The sequence below is a fragment of the Chiloscyllium punctatum genome, chromosome 14 (assembly GCF_047496795.1).
Source record: "Chiloscyllium punctatum isolate Juve2018m chromosome 14, sChiPun1.3, whole genome shotgun sequence".
Lineage (NCBI taxonomy): Eukaryota > Metazoa > Chordata > Chondrichthyes > Orectolobiformes > Hemiscylliidae > Chiloscyllium > Chiloscyllium punctatum.
In genome coordinates, this window is record NC_092752.1 from 21,802,007 (window position 1) to 21,817,085 (window position 15,079).

The 15,079-nt window shown below is 40.3% G+C and overlaps 1 protein-coding gene and 1 long non-coding RNA gene across 2 annotated transcripts in view; one reads left to right on the forward strand and one right to left on the reverse strand.

The window, feature by feature from the left end:
* Positions 1-15,079, forward strand: part of jade1 (jade family PHD finger 1) — a 136,051-nt gene that overhangs the window by 33,778 nt on the left and 87,194 nt on the right. The gene's annotated exons all lie outside the window — the stretch shown is intronic.
* Positions 211-5,604, reverse strand: LOC140485472 (uncharacterized). The gene is made up of 3 exons (XR_011962339.1): positions 5,504-5,604; positions 621-830; positions 211-379 (listed from the first exon to the last, which is right to left on the reverse strand). It is a non-coding gene; the product is annotated as an uncharacterized lncRNA (long non-coding RNA).

The window sequence follows — 15,079 nt, forward strand, 5'->3', positions numbered from 1 at the left end:
GAGTTTTAATCTCTTTAAACCATACCAAACAAAATATGGTCCATCAAACCAGATTTCCCTCTGGGACGTGACTCGTCCAGTAATAACATCAACTGGCTCAGTGTGCAGTTTATCCACACAAAACTGTAGCAAGTAACTTGCTTTGCAACAAAAAAACTTAAGTTCATCAAAGGCGTGAAATTTTATTCATTAAATGAAGTAAGGCCAGACAAGAACGGAAACACAGATGATGTGCAGCACATGGGAGTTTTGGGGGGTTTCACGCAAACTGTGTGGGTAAAGAGGCTGGGACTGACAAATTCAGAGCTTCACCTCCCAGTGGCATCTGTAGGTTCGGTCTTTTTGGTTGCTGCTCCTCTCACCCTTGTAAATCATAAATCTGATTGGAAATGTAAACAGAACAATCAGAAAAACACAAAATAAGTGACTGTGCTAATGTTGAAAATGTCTGCCGTGTTATGAATGATGGTTGCTGTAGGCACCATTTGGAAGTGGCACTTGCAGTATTCATTGCCTTTTTAAAAAGTTGTCGTCTTGAATAAATCAGCAAAAGGCTTCCTTGTTTAATAACACTCAAAATGAGTAAACCAGAGGTGAAAATTGGTAAAGTTACACAATACCTGATGGAACTTCAGTGGATTCTGAAGTTTGTTTTGCACTGGAGGTAAGCATATTGATGGTCACGTTGGAAATTTCAAAGCATAACGTAGACCTGATTGATGTTGGATAACCTTTTTCATGGCAGTCTTTCAACCCATTGTCTTTTAGTATTGCAAATCCAAAGTCAACTGGTGAAAGGTTTCTTTCCAAACTGAGCATAATGTTCTTAACTGAAAGATCAAAGGAGGCAAATCAATTATTGAAAATAATTTAGTTACAGAAACATTGGCAGCCGTATGGATGACTGAATTATTAACTAGAAAGTTGTGGTGATGGAATACTTCTTTGTACTGTGAAGTTGAGCTTGATGTGAATTTTATTTCTTGCTGCTGCAATTCACTGCGGCTACTGGTGTTCCGAATTTGCTTCATTTATATTGGAGGGGCACTGTATAAGCTTGTATTAGATACTATTTGTCAATGTAGAGCAACTGCTCCTGCATCATGACATTTAGGGACTTGAGGGTGTACTTTGAGTGCTTGTGGATTGTTCGAACAGGTCATTAATTTAAAAACAACATTGCTGCTGTGTGGACACATTGGCTATAAGTGGACTACTCTGTCATTGAGCTATTTCCAGTACTGTACTGCGTTGGAAAGTCTTGAGGTCTTTCACAAATGGTCAGGAGATTACTGAAGGACTGGCCACTGAGATGAGTTTTGAGAAGCCTTTTGAAGGCTGGCCAAGATGTGGCAAGGCTGAGGAATTTGTGCAGAGGGTGGAGGAGGAGGAGGGAGGTAATGGATTGTGATGATGGTGATGTAGAAAACTGGAAAATGCAAATTAGAACAATAAGACAGGAGGACTTTATAGTAATAGAGTGCAGCAAATCTTTGAAAGTAGTTAAAATCAAATGAGGATTAATTGAAAATGCAGAATGTCAGATGAAGTGATAGATACAGGTACAGTTATAACTTTTGAAATCCATTTGGACATGTACATTAATAGGAAATATTTAGAGGGATATGGGCCAGATGCAGGCAAATGGGATGAGCTTAGTTTGGGAAATCTGGACAAGTAGGATTGAAGGGTCAGTTTCTGTGCTGTATGACTCTGACTAAATAAATGATATGTACTGCAAGATGAAGTGAGTTGGAACTTGAAAAGTCTGAGGCTTGAGAGATCAGAGTGGTGTGTTTTGGAGATGTATCTGGAGCAATGGCGGACTGTGAAGACTGTTTCAGAATTGATTAAGACTGGTGGTATTACTGTGGTGATGAAGATTTGATGCTAGAACTCCATGCACAGTTCAATTTGAATGAGCAGCTAGCAAGGGCGATAGAGTCAAGGTAGATCAGAGGTAGATTGGAACAAGATGGTTTTGGCTAGTGCAGTGCAGAGAAACCTGGTTTATTCACAACACAATATCAGCTGGGTAGTTGGATCAACTGTTGTGCAATTGAAGATGGTGGCTAATGTTTCCGACATTGATATGGTGGGACCAATCAGATGAACACCAAGGGGTGCAATAGAAGCAACCATAAGGGCTTGGATGGAAAAGTAATTGCAGCAGATATACTGCTTGTTTTGAGGTGGAAAGTAATATGGGCTGAATGGAATAGTGAAGGAGGATGGAATGATCCACTGGATTGAGGAGGACAAAGGTGATTAGTACATTGAGTTGCACAATTGACCACAGCTTTGTTGTATAACTGACTAGAATAAGCAAGATGGAGAGCACACATAAGTATAGCTGGCATGGATCAGATGACCCCTTCTGTGTTGTAATAAGGACTCTGATGAAATTTGATGTTGGGTAGTGTGTTATGAAGATGATTGCACTTTAGGATCGCTTGAGACCTTCTGACCTGTGAAATTGTTGTTTACTTGGGCATTTGAACATGTACAATGTGTATAAAAGTCATAAATGTGTTCCATGCTGCTGCATTTCTTCAGTACTATAATATGTAACTTGTATTTTCATGCTTTGCTTCTGGAGTTGGACTTGCTGTCACTGCTGCCAGCGCACTTTTTTTTTACAATTAGATTATTCCCTGTGGCTCTGTGTGGTATAATTGGAAAGGGGAATAAAATCAGAAGAAAATTATGCAGTCCATTGGTGGAAATAGGGGTGACATCTCTCCTTTTGGAGAGGGACATGCCATGACAACCCAGTGCCCCGTTTGTTTTGGGGCACAACTTTTGATGGGCAGTTTTGAGTTTCTGTGTGCTAGAGTTGGAGCAGTGGAATGTGGAATGTCTAGCACTGTGACTTTGCAAAGCAGGCTTTCCCCTGTTTCAGACATGTGAATGAGGGGAGAATTGCTCTGTTTGCAGGAGAAACTTCAGGAGGCAGAAATGAGACTTGCCTCTGAACATGTGTTTGCGGTCATTGTTTATTTTACAGCGTACCCTCCAATACTTTGCTTTAAGCAGTGCAATGGTTTAAACAGCTTTGTAACTGATAGCACACATTTATACCTTTGAGGAGGAGTATTAAATGTATATGATTCTCTAAAGAGTAGTTTAGGTATTGCTAATTTGTATCCTTCCCTTTAACCTCTTTGGTGATGCTTCATTTCTTTTTGTACATTTATTTGTTTTCGTTGCTTTTGTCCTCCATGCGTAACAGTCCATTGGAAACGTAATCGCCCTCATGCAAGCTCAGCATGTTTTGAGATGAGTGTCAAGTCCGTTTATTAACTCCTCCAGCTCATTGTGTTTACAGAGAGGCTCTCAAAGTGCAGCAAAGATCTGAGTGCTGTGTCACATTACTTTGATTTTCCTTTACTGAATTTCATTTAAACTCACTTAATTGTCTTTTATTAATCTGTATTTTTTATTAGGACTAAGGGAGTCAATCTCCTCCTAGTATCACTGGAGCCAATTTAAACACACGAGTACAAATGCAAGGAAGTTATGGTAAACATTTACAAAACATTGTTTGGCCTCAACTGGAATATTGTCTCCAATTTGAGCCATTTGACGACAGGTGAGAAGGCATTGGGGAGGCTGCAGAAACTATTTACAATAATATAGGTTGGTAAATCTATCTGGAGAAACTGATAAACTGGGGCAGCATGCATTAGAACAGTGATTCTCAACCATTTCTTGGCCACGGCCCCTCCTCTTCTCAGGTTCCAAGCCTCCCTTTTGAAACAGGGATATAACACAAACTGACAGAAAATAATTTATTATTGAGCACCAAGAAAACTTGAACATTTTGTAATACTGGACAAAACTTAAAAAGAAGACTGTGTGAAATTAAACATCTTTAAGGCCTAATGCTATCCTTGAGCTTGGTGCTGTTCTGCAAGTTTCGTGATATTGGGCTCCAGATTAGACAATGACAGTCAGAGGTCACCTCTTGTTGCGACATCAGTTCTGTTCCTGGATTTTGTCAAGGAAACGTATCTTGCAGAATCACCTGTCAATCAAATATGTTGAGGGAAAGGCAATAAAAAATATTTGGGCTTTTTTCCCCCAGAGTGTTGTAAATTTATTTGGCAGATCACTCTTGATCCAAAAATCTTTCTGAAACTGACTGAACTGATGACATCCAGTTGTATCACTCTGAAGATCAATCAAAATCTCTCAAATTTCTGCCTCAGCTTGGGTGGGTTGTACTCCAAATGGATTCTGTTATAACTATAACAATATGATAAATAGGAAGGAAATGTTTGACTTCAGTGAAGGTTGTTGCTTGGTTATTTCATTGGTTCAGTTACCCAGGCCGCAATAAACCCTTGGGGCTCCCCTTCTCACAGTTTTCGGTCTGTGGCCTCCTTCAAATGTGCCAGGGTCCCAAAGGGAGTCATAGGGGCTCCATTGAGAATGGCTGTTTAGAAAAGAGGTGCTTCAGGGAAAATTCGACTGCTGTGTTCAAAATCCTGGGAAGTCTGGACAGAGTGGTACATATTAGATTGCTTGTGTTGTTAGAAGTGTTGAGAATCAAATGTCACAAATTTAAAATTTGATTGGAAAAAGAGCCAGAAATATGAGGAAACGTTTCTCTGTGCCTTTGAGTGGTAAGGAACTAGATTGCACTTTGTGTGATAGTGGCGGTGGCTGTTTTAATTGTGGCTTTCATCAGGGATTTGGATAATTACCTAAACACAAATTTGCAGAGTGACAAGGGAGCAAAGAAGGGGAGTGGCGAAGTTGCTGTTTGGGAGGGTTGGCATAGTCAGGTGGACTGAATGAGCTGCTAGTGTTGTAACCAATCTGTGATTAGTTGTTTGCTAATACAAAACATGAGTATTGCTGGAAAAAAGAGATACATTTTGTCGAAGTTTCACTCCTCTGGACAGTTTTCAAGATTCGCAATTTAAGGGGAAACCAAAATTTACTGTACAAGAGGCACATGTTAGGTATGTTTTTGTGCAATTCCGCGCTATATAAAATTTGTACAATATAAATAGTACTTAAAGTTGGCGGTGCAATCGCATTATAGCCAACACGTTTTAAAAATTTGCACTTTAGAAATAGAATCCCCTATGTTATGTGTTATAGCCAATTCGTGTCGATGAATTGTGCAGAAGACCTATATCAGCAATACTCATTGAATTCAATATTTCAGTTCTTCCATTCCTAGGACGAAAGGACATCCACTGGAAAGGTAATTGTTGTGTTTGGGAATCATAAGGGGTTTTGTGGGGAAAGAGAATGAGGCCAGAAACAAAGATGGCGTTAGTTCCCAGCAGCCGTCTTCTTCTAGATCCAGTCCCACCATCACTCACAGGTTGGTGCATATTGCAAGGAAACCCCATCTTACTGACTGACAACCTGGCAGCATCAGTTAACCAGTAAGGTAGCTTAACTCTCTTTCTCATCTGCCTGGAGCTAAGAGGACTGTCACTGAGGCAGGATGAGGACTATACATAGTTATGAATGGGTTACTTACTGGCTTCAGTTGGCAACAATGGAAGAAGCAGGAGCTTGGGCCTTCCTGCCCACCACCTTTTGGACCTGGAAGATTCCACCCAGAGTTCAGGTTTCAGGACTGTGAACTTTCAGGGGTGTGCAATGTTAGCACGGTTTCCCTCAGCACAGATTTACCAGACCTGCTGATATCTCCAGCATTTTCTGTCATCAGTATTTTGCGTTTGTTCTACAAAAGGTTTTTTTAAAATGTAGTGAATGAAATTCACTGAATAATCCAAAGTTGGGAACAGAGCCTGAAATGCCAGAGGTTAAATCAATCATTGTACAATCAACTGCTGACAGAGTAATGTACCAGCGTTGAAGAAGACGGCAACATTGGAGCCCTGAGTACACAGATCTGTCCGCATTAAATTTAATGAATAAAAGATATAACTGAAATGGGGCGGATAAATTAATTAATGCATTTAGAGGGCACAATCATGAGTTTTGCCAACTTGAAACAATGATAATTTCATTCTTAATGCCTGTCATACAACCTCTGTTTCCACCGTCTGAAAGTGCGATGATAGGATATGACTGAAATATCTCGCTTTGCAAATACTATAGAAGTAGGAACTTTGGTGAATTTTATAATTAGTCATTATTAGTCAATTTAGTATCAATTTGTGCATTTTCAATTGCAGGCTGTAGCCAATTTTCTCCCTTTTTTCCCCTCTTTTCAAGTAAACATTAGAAGCTAGCTGAACTATAGTTTCTCAAGTGCTGCTGTCCCGCTTAATAGTTTCAGTTCTGTCTTATACGTGTGCTCTCAGAGCACCAGGTATTTTGGATTCTGAGGTCATCAAAGTTGAGCCCAGTTGAGTTTACGCACTCACCTACCAGCAATGGTTACTGCACATGAGGAAGAACAGACAGAATAATTGTGATATGCCAAAGGCCAATGATAATTTACAAGTAGCCGATACTTGATTCCGATCTCAGACATGGCAAGTCTTAGATTGTGGGTTGCTCCTTGTGGAAAGCAATTAAGTATTTGAATCCAAAAGCACATGCCAACAAATCGGAAAGCAAGCCATCTTTCAACTAAAATCCAAAACATCTCCAGCAGTAAGTTTTTGACAAAACATTTCTTTAAAATACATTTCGGAAATGTGGAGCTATTAGAATAGAATCCCTGTAGTGTGGTAGCAGGCCATTCGGCCCAACTAGTCCACACTGACCCTCTGAAGGGCATTCCACCCAGACCTGTCCCTGTAACCCTGCATTTCCCATGGCCAACTCACCTAATCTATACATCTATGAATATTATGGGTAATTTAGCATGACCAAGCCACCTAATCTGCACATCCTTGGACTATGGGAGGAAACCAGAGCACCTGGTGGAACCCTCCGCAGATACGGAGGGAACGTGCACATCCCACACGGACAGTCGTTGGAGGGTGGGATTGAACCTGGGTTCCTGGCACTGAGAGGCAGCAGTGCCGCCCATAGGAGTGATTAATTTTGTGGCCAAGTCATTAGAAGTAACTGCTGTCAGCATTTGTGGACAAATATGTTCTTGTGACATTTCTTTATCAATGTTTAAATTTGATTTGATTTATTATTATCGCAGGTACTGAAGTACATTTGAAACGTTTTTGCATGCAGTACAGACAGATCATTCCATGCAAAGTGCATAGTGGTAGTAGAACAGAGTGAGGTGTACAATGTTATGGCTGCAGAGAAGGTGCAAGAAGAACGAGGTCACCATTACATTTAAAATTTGAGATGTCCATTGTGAAGTCTAATAATAGCGGGTAGAAGCTGTTCTTGAATCTCTTGACATTTCTGCTGAAGCTTTTGTATCTTCTGCCTGATGGAAGTGGTTGGAAGAAATTGTAACTGGGGTGGGAGGGATCGTCAGTTATAGTGGTTGTCTTCCCAAAACAGTGAGAAGTATAGATAGAGTCAATGGACGGAAGATTGGCTTGCGTGATGTACTGGGCTGTGTTCACAACTCTGTAGCTTCTTATGGTTCTTGGCAGAGCAGTTGCTGTACCAAGCTGTGATGCATCTGGGTAGAATGCTTTCTATGGTGCATCTATAAAAAGTGTTAAAAGACTTTATGCTCAAAATAAAACAGATTAACTCCTGTGTTAAAGAAGACGAGTGTCATTACTATTGTAACTTTTATAACAACTCTTATAGCAAGAAACAAGTTTATTATTTTCATTGTTGACAATATTTTGTTCTCAGTTTAGTGGGCTGTAATGTTTCTCTTAGGATGCAGTATACACATCACACATATTTACGTACAGAAACTTCCGACAGAGTGAATTGTCAAATAAATTTGATCTTTTACAGGGACATGACTCCCAGATTTTGAAGATTAAATCTCACTTCTAAAATTTTCAGTAAACCGCAGCATTTAAATAATATAGCATATCCTTTTGTGTGCATTTATATTAAGGTTTACCATGATGTCATACAAATCTTAAATGTCACTTCCTACTAGCTTACATTAAAGGTTTTCTGATGTTTCAAAACTACAAAACTATAGCTTTATCAGATACTGATATGGAATAGAAAACTAATGGCATGAAGAATTACTTTCATGAACCACATAACACATGACAGTACAAGATGTTGAGTATGAGCTGAATATGGTAGCCACTACAAAGGAGAAAATGCTGGAAAAGCTAAAAGGTAAAAAAAAATCGATGAATCTCCTGGCCCCGATGGGCTATATCCTAGAGTTCTGAGGGAGGTGGCTGAAGAAATAGCAGAGGTGTTGGTTGTAATCTTTCAAAAATCACTGGAATCAGGGAAAGTCCCAGATGATTGGAAAATCGCTATTGTAACCCCCTTGTTCAAGGAAGGAATAAGACAAAAGATGGAAAATTATAGGCCGATTAGCCAAACCTCGTTTGTAGGTAAAATGCTAGACTCCTTTGTTAAGGATGAGATTTCTAAATTCTTGGAGGTGCATGGTTGGGATTAGAACAAGTCAGCGTGGATTTAGTAAGGGGGGGTCGTGCCTGATAAACCTGTTAGAATCCTTTGAAGAGGTAACAAGTTGGTTAGACCAGGGAAACCTAGTGGATGTTATCTAGCCAGACTTCCATAAGGCCTTTGATAAGGTGCCTCACGGTAGGCTGTTGAGTAAGGTGAGGGCCCATGGTGTTCGAGGTGAGCTACTGGCATGAATTAGGAAATGGCTGTCTGACGGAAGGCAGAGAGTTGGCATAAAAGGTTCTTTTTCAGAATGACAGCTGGTGACAAGTGGTATCCTGCAGGGTTCAGTGTTGGGGCTGCAGCTGTTCACTTTATATGTTCATGATCTGGATGAAGGGACTGGAGGCATTCTGGCGAAGTTCACCGATGATACGAAGTTAGGTGGACAGGCAGGTAGTACTGAGGAAGTGGGGAGGCTGCAGAAAGCTTTAGGCAGTTTAGGAGAGTGGTCCAAGAAATGGCTGATGAAACTCAATGTGAGCAAATGCAAGGTCTTGCACTTTGGAAAAAGAATAAAGGTATATACTATTTTCTAAACGGTGAGAAAATTTCTAAAGCCAAAGTACAAAGGGATCTGGGAGTACTAGACCAGGATTCTCTAAAGGTTGACTTGCGGTTAAGAAAGCAAATGTAATGTTGTCATTTATCTCAAGAGGGTTGGAATGTAAAAGCAGCGATGTGCTACTGAGACTTTATAAAGCTCTGGTTAGGCCCCATTTAGAATACTGTGTCCAATTTTGGGCCCCATACCTCAGGAAGGACATACTGGCACTGGAGCATGTCCAGGGGAGATTCACATGGATTATCCCTGGAATGGTAGGCCTAACATGATGATCTGCTGAGGATGCTTGGATTGTATTCATTAGAGTTTAGAAGGTTGAGGGGAGATCTTATAGAAACTTACAAGTTAATTCATGGCTTAGATAGGGTGGATGCTGGGAATTTGTTTCCATTAGACTGGGTTACTAGGACCCGTGGACACAGCTTTAGAATTAGAGGGGGTCAATTTTAAAATGGAAATGAGGAGACATTTCTTCAGCCAGAGAGTGGTGGGCCTGTGGAATTCACTGCCACGGAGCGCAGTGGAACCGGGACATTCAATGCCTTCAAGGCAGAGATTGATAAATTCTTAATCTCACAAGGAGTTAGGGATGTGGGAAGAGCACGGTTAAGTGGCGTTGAAATGCCCATCAGCCGTGACTGAATGGCGGAGTGACTCAGTGGGCCGAATGGCCTTCCATTCCTGTGTCTTATGGTCTTATGTTGCCTTTATATCAATATTAGTGCGGAGATATGTTGTGAATCCATCTCAGGTGATTTACCTGGTAATGTCTGTGCAAATAAAAAAAATTAATATCAGCTAAAGAAATCCATAGCCTACTTATGTCAACCTTGGTGAAGCTTTCTTAGACTTTGAGGTTTCTCACCTCTCAATCAAGTAACTTTGCATGGTTTCTCAATTTCTTAGATCTTCAGTTCCAGCCTTCGTAACCCCATTTTGCCACTAAGCATGGATCCTGTGGCTAGGATTTATCATTTCTCAAAATCATGGTGTCCTGCCAAAGGTATAATCTACTAGTCTTACTGGATATATAAAATTCACTGGTTCTCTGTCACTTAGATTCAGGATGACACAGTGGCTCAGTGGTTAGTGCTGCTGTCTCACAGCGCCAGGTTCATTTCCACCCTTGGGCGAGTGTCTGTGTGGAGTTTGCACTTTCTCCCTTTGTCTGCATAGATTTCTGCTGGGTGCTCCAGTTTCCTTCCAGAGTCCAAAGATGTGCAGGTTAGGTGAATTGGCTGTGCTAAACTGTCCAGGGATGTGCAGGCTGGATAGGATAGCCATGGGATAGGATAGTGGGACGGGTCTGGTGGCATGCATTTCAAAGGAGTGGTGTGGACTCGATGGGCTGAATGATCTGCATTCACACTATAGGGATTCAATGATTTTCTGACTGCTCTTTTCTGGATTGACTTCACTTTCATGAGAAACTATTTTCAGCTGGAGAGTAATTTTAATGTTTCTTTGTTGCCATGAATTCTGAACATTAAATTTTATCTGCGTGTCATTAATACATGTTCGCGTATTGTAATGGAAGTTCAATTTTATGATAAATGCTTGAAAGCAGCAGATCAAAGCACTGATTGAATGGAGCTTGCTCCCTGGCAATAATCTCCACAATGATTGTACAATTGCCTGACAGTCTCAAAATATTTTGACACGTGAAGGTGTGAGCAGCTGGTATTTGGGGATCTTGACTTGAGCAATAAGTTTAATGCCTGGGGGCAGTGGGGGTGGAATTGGACGCAAAAGAGGGAAGATTAAAATAAAAACTTACAAATTACACAAGTGAAAACAAGTTTCATTGAGAAAATCTGGCATTTAAAAGCCAATATCCATAATTGAGGCCATAAAACAATCCAATTGTGGATTAAAAATTATGGGTTCATTAATGATTTTTATGCAAGGAAATTTGCTGTCTGTACTTGGTCTGGTCTTTGAGAATCCAGATCCCCAGAAATGTGGTTAACTCCTAACTATTGCCTGAGAATCATTTGTGCACAGCCCTGTCATGCATTGTTGGAAAGTTGACAAGTCTACCATGCGGAACCTTGTTGAAGCCTTTGCTGAAGTCCATGTAGACAACGTCCACTGCTCTGCCTTCATCTATCTTCTTGGCCACCTCTTCAAAAAAAAACTCCATCGACATGATTTCGCATGCACAAAGCCATGCTGACAATCCCAAATCAGTTCTTACCTTTCCAAATGCATGTCGATCCTGGGTCTTAGAATCCCTTCCAACAATGTACCATTGATGTCAAGCTTACTGGTCTGTGTTTCGCTGGCTTTTCCTTGCAATCTGTGTAAAATAATTGCACATTAGCCAGCCTCCTATCAGCGTGTGATGTATAGTGCTCCCTCTCAACTGTGCCTGATCAGAGGATCCACACATACCAACTGACATGCGGACACATTGTTTTGGATGCTACTGCCAAATACAGCCCTCAGGTCTGCACACTGTCAAGTAAAATTTAAAGAGGACCTAACTGGTCCATTGGTCATTACCATGGACAACAGTGTCATACATGGTGTTACTTTGCGGTCTAAACTGGAGACAATTCTTGATTTTGCTTTTTCCTCCACCAATCTATCTTGAATCCAAATTCCTCGTGTGGCTTTGAACCACACAATAAAGACAGCTGGTCTATTACAGCATACCCTCTGGCTTGGAGCACAAAGAATACTCTGTGGGACATTTTATATCTGGGAAATTGTCCACTGAGCTGAGTTTTTAGTGAGGGATTTTGTAACTCCTCCTAGATGTTTATGCCTCACGAAAAGATACAGAAGTGAAACAGGATAATATTTTTATATTAATTATTTTGGATCAACTGAAAGCGCTGTATGGCAGCAATAGATAACAAAGGAGAAAATAAATTTTTAGTTTAAGCAGAAATTATTTTCTTTTATGATTTCATAATTTCGCCAATTAAAGTTATGATTAAAACTTTGCAATTATTGCTGAGTGTTTAAGCGTTGTCCATTGTGAAATTGGATTCTGGACTGTAACTATTTGCAGAGTTAGATAGCACATCCTCAGTAAGACGGTACTGCTGTTTTCTGTCCTTAGTTTTCTTGTGATATTGATTGCTGGTTATTAAGTTATTTAATCTGCAAGTGTTATTGACATTGTGATATGTATGTGAAAATATTTAACCAAATACAGATGGGGTCTGAATTAGGTTGTACAACATTTGCCGATCTGTTCCCTTCAACCTTGCTTTATCGGAAGACTGCAAATGGGTTTAACATCCCACACGCAACAAAGTAGAAGACTAACTCCTCATAAAAAAACTCGCATATAGTGCAAACACTCAAATGGTTCCTCTAGTGCATCAAAACAAAAGATAATTAGTATTGCTTATTCTAATATAAGTAAATTGAAGAGATGCATTTATTATAGTTTGTGAGATGGGACATTTCATAATAAATGTATAAAAATAAAAAAATAATGTGATGTGATAGGAGTATCATTGGAAAGGCAACTTTGGCTTCCAGGCAATCTCTGCGTCCATTGCAGATTCATAGTGGTGGAGGCGAGTTTGGGCCCAGTATAAGGCTTGACGGCAGCAGCAGCTGCATTAGTGCGGTCAGCCTGAAGTGGCAGCGGTGACATCGAGTTTGGGTCAGTCTGATACCTGGCAACATCAGTTGCTTTCTGCATTGGCGAGGACCAGTGAAGATTCATAGTGGCGAGGGCGTGGGTGGAGACGAGAAGGGGATTCGTGACTGACCAGCAAGCCCTTGGCCCATGATGGAGCACTTAACAAGAAGGGCTATACAGTTGGACACTATTTATTTATTTCTTTGTTTTTCTGCCTTTACATTCTATGTTTTGGTTTATTTTTCTGTTTTTTTAAGATGGCACCAGAGAGTGGTGACACTATACGACACTTTCACTGTATTTTGTAACACAATGCACGTGACAATAAATAAATCATATCAAAGCAATTAATTTGCCATTCCTAAATAAACTTAAGCTTTCGATGCAGTACTGCCTTGATCTGTGGCATTCCATGTGATGCGGCTACTATCTTGGGTATAAAGCTCCAGGAATTGGGCTTGACAGCAATGAAGGAAATGTGATGTTTGACTTGGATTTTGAAGTTGGTAGTGATCCTATGCTCATGTGATTAACTGCCAGCCCATCTGCAGCATTCTGCAGAAAAATATGTTAAACTAATAGAGGAGGTTTAGGACAGGCATAAATGTAGGGAAGGTTGTATTTTTAATAATGATTCCTACTCTTTGAATAGCTTGAAAATTCTCATTCCAGAATTTTGTTATGGATATAGGAATTGCTGAACTGTTCAACTCTTGCCAAGAATAAACTAGTTGTCATTTGGCTATACTTTACAAAGGGAGTGTAACATCAGTGGTAACATCTTTAGGTGGTGTAGAAGCCCATGAAGTGGAGTCTCAGTTTTGAATATGATGTGTGATTCATTTGCAGATTGGACCCAAATTTATGTTGGCCCCCAAAACTTTCCCATCTTTTGTATTAATTTTGCTGATTTCACCTGAATTGCAGAAAGATAACATCTCGATTTGAGAATAAGTTCCAGGTCTAATTTGGAGATGCCGGTGTTGGACTGGGGTGTAAAAAAATTTTTTAAAAATCACACAATATCAGGTTATGGTCCAACAGGGTTTATTTGGAAGCACTAGTTTTTGGAGCGCTGCCCCTTCAGGTGGTTGACGAAGGAGCAGTGTTCCAAAAGCTAGTGCTTCCAAATAAACCTGTTGGACTATAACTTGGTGTTGTGACTTTTAACCAGGTCTAATGTGAGTGTCTTCGTTGGTAAGTAATGTCAGCATTCATTTCTGCAGTTTACATCAATTCCATCATACAGACTTCAAGCAACACACACCTCTGATCTGTTTAAAGCTGCACAATGTTTCTGCCTTTTGCAAAGCAGGTTTTCCCACTGTGAGCTGCACTACAGGAGGTGTATCCTGTTTGCATAATACATTCATAGGGAACTGCTATTGAGGCTGTAGTTTCATGTCTGCCAATTTCATGGGCGATTTTATTTGAATTGTCTTTGTTGCCAGCTCGTGGTAGTTTCCTTGTCATTACTGTGAATTCCTCAAAATGTTAACAATTGTCTGCATCGTGCTTGACACCTCATGGAGACATAATCGCTCGCTTATTAGTCGGAAATAACACTGCCTTAATAGGCTACTTTTGGTTCATAACAACCTTGTGTGTGAATTGGATTTTTGGGAATTCAAGCTCAGCTACAAAGTGAAATATCTTATGGATTATCTTGGGCTAATTGTGCAGCACTGAAGAGATTCTACTTTATTGGAGAAAAACTGAACCAAGGCAGTGTCAATCTACTCTGGTTGATGTGAAGGATCTTGAGGCAGTATTCAAAGCAGACTAACAGAGCTGTGGTTTCATGGCCGATCCTCTTCCCTTCAACATATCACCTTTTCATCAGCTCGACGCATGTGTCTGCACAAATTGGCTGCTGCGATGGCTGTCTTAGATAACAGTAATGTACTTCTTAAAAAAAAAAAATCCTCACTGACTGGAACGTACATCAGGACAGCCTGATGTCCCATACATTTGCATAATATCGCAGTATTTAATCCAGAACAACGAAAACTAAGAGTTGTGACGTAGCCTGTGGGTATATATTCATAGAGATGTACAGCATGGAATGTTGATAATCTTTAACATTTAACGTGAGACCTGGAGCTTGAAACGTTTCATAGAGTTGGTTGAAATTGATGCACTGTTCTATTCTTGTCTACACAGATCCAACCCAAACCACCCCATGAGTGCCTTTTCTTAAAAAAAAACTGTTGGTAAATACTAATCTTTGCCAGTTCCAACTTTTCCCTTTTGACTTTTACTGCTCATACCTGTGATGTTACTGTCACTTTAATGGGTTATTTTGTCCTGTCTTTTGTTTTGAGGTGAGGTTATAAGGCAGAGGTAGCAAGCTGTCTCTAAGAAAGTAAATAATTTGTGAGGCTTTGGGGTTTTATTTAAAAAGTTGGAGCAATGGGAGCAAACTGGGTGTGGCC